The sequence below is a fragment of the Cloeon dipterum genome, chromosome X, assembly GCF_949628265.1.
Source record: "Cloeon dipterum chromosome X, ieCloDipt1.1, whole genome shotgun sequence".
Classification (NCBI taxonomy): Eukaryota; Metazoa; Arthropoda; class Insecta; order Ephemeroptera; family Baetidae; genus Cloeon; species Cloeon dipterum.
In genome coordinates, this window is record NC_088790.1 from 19,451,992 (window position 1) to 19,464,094 (window position 12,103).

Here is a 12,103-nt window from a genome sequence, read left to right on the forward strand (position 1 = left end):
ATCTAAAAAAAATTTAAATTGAGAATCACGCATAAATTGCAAATTATTTAAGTTACCGCAGATAGTAGGAACACGACAAGTACTTCCAGCATCATGCATTCAATGAAAATGGTCGTGGCTTCAAAATAAACTATACATCAACCGTCACCGCAATTCTTGTTAGAACCTCGCGGGACAGGAAATTTCGCAATCGCGTGGAAAATCAAACGCAATATACACAAATTTAATTATTGAAGCCTCCCTCTCTTCAAAAGTATATGAAAACCTGCTCTTTCACATATAATGTAAATTTAACTTAAATAAAATGTTTAAGAGTTTAATTAAAATTTTTTTTGGTACAACATGTCCATAGATCTAATGTCGTACTTGCTCTTTAAGAAACGTTCTCAGCAATCCATTATTTCAGCCAGAGCTATTTGGTTGCAAAATAATTAAATTTCCCGCACTTTGAAATTGTTTGCTTTAATTCTATTGAAAGCAAGAGAAATTTTATGCAATAAATACATAAAATCCACTTTAAATCTCTTTTTAATCTCGTTGTTGAGACTTCGAATTTTATTTTGTCTATGTTTGTATTATAGTATTCCAAAATGTGGACTCTAAAAACGTGTGATCGTCACCTCATATCGAAATAAATCATCAATATGGCAGATAATACTCAATATTTATATCGTAATAGCAAAATTGCTTTCTCGGCGGCGACGCATGTTTTGTCTGGCATCTGGCACGCGATGTTTGGCACATCGGTGCCATGGCGACAGTGAAGTCAATTCTTCTTGCAGCGCACGGGGGTGCGGAGCGCGTCGATTTTGCCATTTAAAAGGCCAAAGGGGAAAGAGCAGGCCAAGTATCATAGCAAACGGCTCACTCATATCGCACTGCGCTGGCCAGGTGCCGCCCGGTTTTGTTTCTCCAACGTCGCTAACACCTGACGCAGTGTCACGTGCAGCACATTGCAAAAATAAGCAGGTGGTCATGTGCAGCAGTTAAATTAAGCGACAATGGTTTTTTAATTAGAGTTTCAAGTGCGAAAGGCTCGTTAGCAATATGACAATTGCATTTAAAGGGCCAAATGAAAAAAACATCAGACAATTTTTTAAAAAGGGTTGCAAAAACACTTTCTTCAAGCAGAAAAGGAACTTGAAATTGAGTAAAACTGTTAAATTTAATTTTGTAACTCTACCATAATAAAATTTCTTGATGCACGTGGTAAAAACTTGATCCTATATGGCTTAATTATTTAAGAAAAAAATAAGAGTAAAATTAAACGATCGATTTTAATAAAATATCAAGATACACCTCTTTCAGATTGGCCAAGAAAGAGCCGATTTCTGCATTCTTCGTTCTTATTCTCTGTGTTGTGTCGCGGCCTGTTTTTTGTCTGGATTGTCTCCCATGAAGCCAGTCGATTTGTTACAAAACGCGCGCGCAGGTGGAAGGACAATTGATCCGAAGCCGTGTGAACCCTTTGTGTGCTCCAATCGAATCACACCACCGATTCCCATCAGTCAATTATTTCCAGGGTTCCCAAGCAGAAGATACAAACTTTTTTCGGACATCGATCGAAATCGCAGAGCAGAAGCCGAAAGAAGCGGTAAAAAAAGACCGAGAGTGGACAAGTTGCGATCAAACTCCCGAGCAGGCACCAAAGATCATTTCTCTTTTCGCTTTTTTCTGGCCTCACCTGCACTCTGGTCCTGGGAAAATAACGTAAAAAAGAGGAATCAGATGAAGTCAAAGATACATTAATTTTAAAGAATACATGGAATGATTCAAAGAAAAAATTAACTCCATGTACATTTTATCCACTATAATTTAGTTTTACATTTGTCTCAATATCTTGAAAGCAAAAAATGTATTATTTAGGAAAAATTAACCTAGAGAAATAAAACCTTACTTTTTTAGGCTGGTCTAAATATTATCGATCAGATACTTTAAAAGTCTTTTAAGAAAAATTAGATTAGATAATGACATTTTAAAAGCAGTATAAGGTATCACCTCATCAGTGCTCATTAAAATACCTCAACAAAAACAAATTTTTGGATATGTCCAATTTGACAGAATCATTTCTTATTTGAAAATTTATATTTATGATATAAACACATTTTTCTCTCCGATTTTTCCCTTTTACCGCCGATCTTTATCCACCCTTATGAAGTAAACAATTAAATTTCAGAAAAATCCTATACAGTTTTTAAATGATAAATATTATTGATTGTTTTAATTTAAGTTGCTTTAAAATTTTTGACCCCGTACGCGTGTGATCTAACTAAAAAATTGAAAAAACAATCCGCAGCTCTTTCAAATCATCTGGATAATATTTAGATTTACCAATAGGAAAAGACCCTTAAAATAAAAATGTCATTTCATCAGAGTTTCTTGTAGATTTAAATCAATAAAATTTTACTGTAAAATCTCCATTTAGAACCCATTTTTAAGCAATCAAAATTCAATTTCCTTCTTTCACAAGAGCCGGGAGGAATAAAAAATTAACAGATTTAACGCAGGTGCACATAAACTCGAATTTATCTCCAGTCGAAGAGGCGAATAAGTAATGGCGCTAATAAAATAAACACTCTGATCGGGAAAGAGAGACTATTTAGCTGTTTTTAAGCGACGCTTTTAGAGAAATGAGCCGGGCCACAAAACGAGCTTTAAATAGCGCGTCTCTCGCGTCTAATCTCTGCATCCTTTAAAAAAGGAAGGGACAGTCACCTTTCGATCGAGCCAGTGCAGTACCTGCCGCGGCCGAAGGTACACAGGCGAGGCGCACCTTTGCAGCATTAAAAGCTGACCTGTGACCTGCGAGCGAGCGAGCTAGCTATAGCGAGGCGTACGTGGCCTCCTCCTCCTCTTTGCATTTAACGGCTGCCTCCAACCGACAAATAAATTATTCCTGCCCGCTCCATCAGGTGCGTGTGTGTATACGCTCAACCTGCCAGGCCGTTACAGCCGTGTTTTGTTTTCTGCTTTTTCTCTGTAATAAAATTAGCCCGTAGACTCAGCTCATCGGTGGAAACAAACAGCCGACACGCCGCCGCGCGGTGATTATAATTTGAGTATATTTTTGCAAGCTCACAAGGTCTCAGGGGGCACATGACCTTTGGTGTCAAACGCGGAGAACGCGACGGGGCGGATCGTTATTATTATTTTTCGGGGAAAATTATGACAGTCTCAATCTATTCGCATTTAAAGGGGTCTAATTTATGTCTTTGTGCGCAAAATTATAACGTTTACATAAAAAGTATTTTGGAAACTATAATGAGGTTCTATACAACTCTAAAAGAAGTGCACGTGATTACATTATATTTGTATAGCAGTAAAAGAAAATTTCCAACGTGTTGCTCTTGTCAAAAGTGAGTCATTGAGGGAGTTTTTTTAATAGGTGTGGAAATTGAACTAGTTGTTCATTTATTTGAATGAATTTAAGTTTGTCAACAAATGTCAAACCGTCTATCCCTATCAATCATTTGTAAATACTTGGAAAGGCACTCTCAAGCATCACAAAACCATTCTAAAAATATCAATTGCTGTAATTATTATATTAAAATTAATATTAAAACAATTATAATTAAGAAATGTTATTATCCGCCTGCGCCCAGACTATAGGACTCACAAGAAATTCCTGAAAATTATTTACTTGAATTTTGCATCAAATAGATCCACTTTAAAAGCATGCAAAATTACATCCTTGGTCTCGTGGTAGAGACTTTGAAATACCAACACGCTATAAAATTGTTTGTTTCCTTTAGGGTCAAATTGACATTAAATGATACCACCATTAAAGACTCGGGGGCGAGAGCTAGGTTTTTGCGACCGAAAATTACATCAAGTAAAATGGCTTCAAAAAATTCAAATTGTATCATTCGTCGTCGTATTATGAGAAAAAGTTGCACCAGTGGTCCTCTTATAATTTTCCATAGCTGGAGAAACTAATTTATTCACTTTTTGTATGGTGATTTCAATGCGTGAATTAGCCGTATTTTATTGGATTTTCAAACTAGAAACTAGGTGAGCCCTTGCCACTATTACTTACACAATGGAAATGAAACGATGAAGTAATGTTATTTCACAAACTGATCGTATATATATACTTGGCAGGAACTTCAAAAATTATTTTCAAATGAAAGGCAAGCGTGCAGGCTACCCTCAACACCGAAAATGTGTTTGGACTATCTCTCACTGAAGAGAAGCAATCAGAGCCATTTATAATATTACTTTAGTTTTAAAATTGTTCATTCATCATCAATGAAATATTGATGGTCTTGTATTGATAAACAAGAGAGAGTCAAATTCACATGAATCAGTACATCTAAAATTATGGATTAATATGCCTATTCAATTTATTCTTCCATTTTATTTATATTTGTTGTCTGGTTCTCAATCTTGTGAATTAATTACTACACAATCGACTGAATTGAAAAGGGCCCATTAGTGTGAGTGTTAAGAGATTTTTCATTTACAAACCCGTCGCGTTCATCAAGCCGCGTGTCAAAATAAAAGCGAAGATAAACAAAATATGTATTGCTGGGGCCGTCGTCGCGCATTTGCATAATGAAGCGAGCTAGCCGGCGCACAGACCGACCAGCAGACAAACACACACACACTCCCATCTCAAGGTGCAGGCAGAGCTTGCGAGGAGGAAAAAAGTGAGAATGCGTGCGTGGGAACATATTACGGGCACAGAGAGCGATCCCTTTTCTTCCTCACGGCGGCGGCGGCGGCGGAGGGTCGGGGCTACAACAAGCGCGTCGTTCTTCTTGTTCTCTCCCTCGGTTGTGCTTCTCGAGACGACGATAGAGCATAAAGCACCGCTCTCTGTGCTGGCCAGCCTTTATTGCTCCATTGCCAGAGAGGATGCTGAAATCTCAACCGCTCTCTGTCAGCAGATCGTGATTTCTCGGAAACAGCTGATTTGTGTTATCGGAGCAATAAAATTCACTTTTCGGAACAGTTGGTACACACGTGCGTGTTTACTCAGCCATAATTGTAAAATTATACAGCTCTTTAAACTCAACCGGAAACTGATGCATAATCTGGTTTTAATTTCCAGGCTGAAAATTGCAGATGAAAGTGAATATTGAAACATCTTAATGAAATCGAAAGGTATATATCGATGGAGTTCTTCAGGGTACTAGTAGTTTTAATTTCCTAATACCTTAATTTTGGATACTTCTCTCAACTTTGCTTAGCTAATTTTTTAAGAGCTTAGTTACTCATGTGATCGTATAAATTGATGAAAATGAGAAATGCAGGTAATTTGACAGTATATGTTTTTTATTGTAGAGGAATGATACTGTCGAATGCAGCAATATACTTCTGTTTTTTTCGTTTTTTACTTTTGGCAATAAGCTCTGTCTTTCCATATGAAATCTTTATTTTGAAGATAAAATCTGTCTGTCTCAAGCCACACGCCGTAGATTAAATCATGACATGAGATCCGATTTACATTTTCAAGCACTGTAAATTATTTCCTTGGTCTGTTTTATTTTGATCTTTTGCCTTAAGATCTCTTGAATGTACATGTTAAGTGTTGGATAATAATATAACAAAAGGTACTCATTTTTCTTGTTAAATTATTTACTTTGAGCGTTATTTAATTAATCAGTTAATGTCAAACATGATTGAAACAAAAATCTGAATGTTGAGGCCAGCCCTGTTTAACGCTGTACAGGTTTGAAAGCACAGAGGAAATTAATATAACAATTTCACAGTGGAGTTTTCCGTCACTAAACCTAACTTTCATTTAACTGTGTTTTTATTTCCTTTCCATCTATTGAAAGAACGTCTATATGTATTAGAAAGCAGTATTATTGTATTTAGTTGTGAAGGCTTTTTCGCAATTATTGAATACCTCTGCAGGTGGCCTTCCATTCATTTAGATTATTTCCCAAAACGAGTGCGATATTATTATGTTTTGCTATTGCAACGCGGTGGATCAATTTTCTCTCACACTGCAAATGTAAATAGGTCGCGCACGCGAATAAAAAATTCGAAAGCGAGGACATCCTCTTCTTTGAATCGCATATATTTATTACCAATGCTATTTATGCATTGAGAAGAAGACTCAATAATATAGTTGCGTGTTTATTCCCGGCTAAAGGAAATGATGGATCAAATGTCCCTCGCAACTAAATTTTCCCTCTCGCGCTTTAGGTGATTCTCCCTCGCCAATCACAAATTTTTTCTCATAATTTAAATACGTTTCACCACAATAGGCGATGTTGCATCAAAATTTTGCTATCAAGAGGATCTCTTTAAGTTTCCCACTGAAAAATTACAGAATTTAATCATTTCGCAGAACATACCATTAGCATACGCACCTTTTAATAACTAAATCCATTAGTTGACTGACGCATTTTAAAATGCATTTTAGTGTTATTTTCTTTGCAAATTCTCACATTTATTGTAACCATTATTTTATTTTTTAAGTTATATAGTCCTCAAAAGAAACTAAAATAGCTCGTTGAAATTTTTAAACCAAAAAATATTGTCTTCTGTATAAATAGGGTTCTAGAAGAAGTTAACTGCGTGGGTGTTTTTTTACTAAGTTCTAGTTGACGAAGAATAGCCATTTTGAATTTCTCCAAATGAAGAATTTTCTGACATTATAAAATATCTGAGACGAGATCTAAAAAACTGGCTAGAAAATAATTCGTGCATAAATTTTTCTGCCTATCCTCTCTTTGTGAGCAATCTTGAATCTCTCTCTCGTTGCTGCTTTTAAAATGGCAATTGAAACCCAAGAGCAAGAAACACGTGCACGCAAGGCACCCATTGATGCTGAAATCGTACTTTTCTCCTTCTCGTGTGCGATATAAAGCGATACGTGTATTCATTGTGCTTTTCAATGAAAAGCTTCTGTGCGAACAGGATGTTGAGTGTATTGTAGCTCAACGTTTGCTACTTTATTCCGTTTGCGAAATGCTATCAAAGGAGACGAGTGAAAACCGATCTCGCCGTTTCTTAAAAAATGCATGTGTGTAGTGAAATTAAGGAAAATTCCAATATCCGTCTCTTTGCTTTTCTTTGAGCGTGAGGCCAGAGCCGAAAAATTAAAATGCGAGGTGTCGCAGAGGAAGTGTCAGAATTCTATCAGGTGCCGCGCGAGTTGGCATGCAAGCCGCGGCGTTCTTAAGAGAAGAAAAAATTGTGATTCAGTCCTCTATCGGCGAGCGAGCGAGCATTGTCTTTGCTCGGAGCGATGCTTATTAAATACTAAAATCCCGCACGCCTTTCATTATGCATCGCCGGACTGAAATCTGCTCGACCTGGCTGCTCCCCTTTGGCCCAGCAAAGGTGGCATAGGCATCCGCCCTGTGCGTACACACAGCTCGCAAGAAGAAAAGCGCAGCATCATTAAGAAAACACTACGCCCTGTCATCATTATATGTATTGTATTATATTCCAAGGTGAATATGGCCATGTTCGAGAGAAGAGCTGGATCACCTTTTCCTTCCCCTCGCGCCGTGCGCCAACGACACTCCTGCTCTCGACAACAACCTATGTGCCTTTTGGGCTGGACCGCATCTTCTTCTTGAGAGTGCGAGCGATATGCCACTCACGTCTTGCCATTCGAGCGAATTAACCTTTCAACAGATCTCATTTCGACGCCCTTTCCTCCTTGGCACGTCGATGCACGCCGCGGGTTTTGAAATAATTTGTGCAGAGGCACACAGGTCGGCGTGACACAATGGTAAATCCAGGCCGATTGCCACACTAAAATATGAGGATAACTGCGCTTCATTCACTCATTCATTCAGCCCACAGGAAAAAGGGTCAAAATGTCACAAAATGGGGGGCGCAGGATAAAGAAGGAAAAGCCTTTATAACTTTTTAGTCCGTGTCTATATAGACATTATATGAAATCAAAAGTTTCAAACATGAACAAATATGATCTAAAACGTTAAAATGCATTGAAAATGTTGTAAGTATATTTTTGCTTTTATTGTAAGAAAAATTTTACTCATTTGTAATTTATAAATTTGATTATTTCAACAATGTGTGAATAAAATTGACGCTGAAAATGATCAAGTTCGCAATTCTTGTCCAACTTTGAGTTTCCCTGCATGCTTTTGAAAAATATCAATTCAAAACGATTGCAAATCGAGATGATTCACATCACAGAAACAGGAAAAGGTTGATGTAACACCGGCGGATATAAAACTATACGTGCGTCTGCCTCATCTTAAAGATCCTGGATCAAATCCTCTCTGAAGACGCAGACATTCATTAATGTTAGAACATAGAAGAGGCATTAATACACTCTAATTTTTACTTACTTTTTGCAATTTACACATACATACGTCGAAACCTTTTTTAAGTTTTGGAAAACGCTTTGGCGAATTCTGTTACTACCAGTTTAACACACTTAAGCCGTCACTGCCATCACATGGCGCTTTACAAATTGCTCTTTTAAATAAAAGCCACTCTCTTTCCTAAGTATGATTTTAGCATTTAGCAATTTCCTGTCCTTAAATTAGCAGATTCAAAAAGCTCTTAAAGCAACATGTCAAGCTGAACAGCTCATTTGAACCAATTTACGTAACTCTAAAAATGTAGTTTTATGACTTCTTGAATTTTCTCATGAGCATAAAAACCCAGAAAAATTTGACATAACTAAACCTGGTTCATTTTCAAATATTTTTCACAAACTAAGCAGGAATATCTGATTTTTTTTAATAAATACATATACCAACAGCAATAAAAACATTCCCAAACCAAATGATAGAGAGATCGAAAGAAATGTGAACAGTTTTTTTTAATCAATTTGTAAGTGAACCGACGCCTATTCAATTCACGCAACGAACCTGACCTGGCCAGTGAATAAAACCATTAAAAAGCAAAAGAAGTGGCTGGCCGCGTTCTCATCGTGCATGCGTTATCGGGAAGAGCGCTTAGTTGTATTGGTTTGAGGTTTTAGTGGGCCGCGAGCGGTCGTGACTTGACCCATAACAAGTCGTGCACCCGCGTGCCTATGTCTCATTGGGAGCTGTGGGAACCCCGGCCCAGAGTCATCCGGAGCACGTAACCTTATTATATCATCATCATATCGAACACCCGAAGAAACGTTTGTAATTTTGCCGTTTCTCTCTGCAACTCGCCATTTCTCCCCGCACGCTACTCTCTCGTTCATGCCGCGATTTTCGGCGCCTCGCAGCGCTTTCCATTTCGCGAGGTAATTTTCCCAGCGTGAATCGGTTCGATTTCGATTTGTGGGAATATTGAGAAGAGGGAAAGTTGCATTCGCTGATGCAAAATGTGACTTTGCGGAATTCAAAGCGATTGCAAATCGATGATTCATAGCACAGAAACAGGAAAAGGTTGATGTAACACCGGCGGATATAAAACTATACGTGCGTCTGCCTCATCTTAAAGATCCTGGATCAAATCCTGTCCGCAGACGCAGACATTCGTTTATGTTAGAAGAACATAGAAGAGGCATTAATGCACTCTAACTTTTATTTACTTTAAGCTGTGTTAAACTTTTTGAAAATAATCTAAATTAATAAAATTCTTCATTGATTACGTTATACTTGTCCCGTCATAAGGTATGTTGACGGGTAAATTTTTTCCCCAAGGAAAATCGGTATTAGTCCTGTTTAGATATAGTCTACTGGTTGCAATTATATCAACTTCAATGAAAAAATGCAACATACTTGGAGGGGGAATTTGATTAAAATAATTATATATTTTCCATCGATCCCGTGTTGTGATACATTTCAGGTTGAAGAATTAAATTCAAAGCATTTTTTATTTATTTCTAAAATGAGGTAGTAAAAAGGCTCATCTGCAGGCAAAATTAGGATCTTTCTGGCTCAGCTGCATTAAATTTAGAGTCTGGGAGGTGCAGGTCTCGACTTCCTGCTTAAAAAACGCGTTGAAAACGTGCACGCCACTCTCTTATAGTCCCACACTCACACACACGTCTCCTCAGGGAGTGGCAGGAGGGGTGCGAGCCGCGAGCAACCACCTCTCTTGCAATGTGTTTGCTGCTTGGTACGCATCAATTATACACAGAGAAACAAGTCATCTGCGCCGCTCTTTGCTTGCTGTCTGTCTCGCTGGCTTTGCGCTGCAGGTTTTGTTGGCCCAACACAGATGCAAACGGCAGCTGATGCACATTCGTTGGAAAAAAAATGAAAATTTCACGCATTTTCTCCCACGCAAGAGTCTCTTCCCTCATACTTATGATTTATGGCAGTTCTTTTAAGGGTTTGTTTGAGGAAGTTGTGCTCCTTTAAAGTCCTCTGTTGTCACGTAATTTCACGGCAATTTAGTTAATATTCAATATCTGGTTTCATCGAACGAAAGGGAGTCGAGGCCTTTTTTCGCAACGCCTATTTATCATACAGCCTCCCACGTTGTTTATATTGTAAGCAATTTTTTATTGTAATAAGGCATTCATTGATTTTGTCACATTTGTATTCAGACAGAAAAGGGCGCGCATTCAAATCCTACGCACAGAAAACGCAACGGCCTCCAAAATAAATGTCACTGTACATATATGAAATCTCCAAACGCCGGTGATAAATTTCCATTGCCATACTTTAGAGACAGGCGCTTCCCTTTGACATCAAGATAAAAAACAGATTTGAATTAATAAATGTTGTTTGTAGGGGATTTAAATGTATTTTCCTTTTGAATAGGAGAAATTTGTGTTTTAAGATTAATTAAGAGTTGTATATGGCGTGAACACGGATTGCATTATTCTTAAAAATTTGTTTTAAACAATCTTAACCTCTCACCTCTCATCAACGGACTTTTCTATTAGCTCGATTTAACTCACAATGAAAAAAACAGATTTATTTTCTTAGCTTGCTTCAATTTATTTTAAGAGGCTGTGAAAGAGAGCAGATTTTTCATAGCTTATTTAATATATTTCAATTTTGATTTTTCATATATAAAAAAGGTTAAAAGTATTAACATTTGACCTAACCTCTCTTAATTTTCACTTTTTCAAGGTAAAAATATTTTTTAACATCCCTCCTTCTTGCTTCAAAGACGCCGAATCGTGAACCAATTTTACGTGATGCTTTTATGGACGGAGTACCACTTTCTGGCGCAGTCTTTTGAAACTGCCGTGTTGCGGTTTTTCCCGGTTCTCCTGCAGCTTGTTGACATGCGATCGGCTCTCTGGGTAAAGCGGCTTTCACGCGTCCCGGAAACGTTCTTCTGCTGCTTTTAAAAAAGATGATTGGAAGGTGGTGGTGTTGCAGGCACAAATTTTATCCGCCTGCCAAAACACAGCTGCCGCGCACGTTGCGTCTCTAGGGGGTTGCAGAGTAGGCGCATCCCTCGAACGCCGGCCGGCCGTCGACTTTTCTTTGTCCCTCCAAAAGACTTTTTGGAATGTAAACACGCTTTTCCACAAAGAGCAACAGCGACCCTCTATGCAATCACACCTTTATTTGCGCTGGGCAAGCAGAATTCGGATTTCCAACCAATTGGTTGCGCATAATCAGCCTTTTATTACCAGAAACACCCCTGAAACGTAATTTCTGGCTCACCGAATTTCTAGCTATGTATATTTCAATTTGCCCTCTCGTCGAGTGGAAATTCCTTTGTAGGTTCCAGGTGTGATAAATTAAAATTGTCTATGAGTTCACCTTTTTCTCATAATGCGGGTAATGGTGTGTGTTATTATAAAAAAGCAGAAAATTTCATATTTGCCATGTTACTTGAAATTTGTTGCTCGCTTGCACATACCAGAAGAAAATACCTAAATAGTTCTATCATAATTTACTACGTCAGCACGATTTGTTTTTCTGACAGTTAGTTACATAGAGGAAAAATAAACACAAGTAAACCTTTTTAACTGAGTGCCTGTCTTCCTAATTATAAGAACTGATTAGCTGAATCGTCTTTCAAAATGATAATTGACTTTTTATCGTGAACTTTAAACTATGTAGGCATGTTTAATTTTAATAATAAATATACTAAATTAGTTACGTAGTATAAAGAAAATGTAACAGCTTGTTTGAAAATTTTTATTTTAATTACTAGTCCTGAGTGTCCTGACCGTATAAGCAAATGGGAAATTTCCACATACATCTTGGGAAATTTCACAATTTCAAAATATTTTTCAAGAAAAAAAGTACTT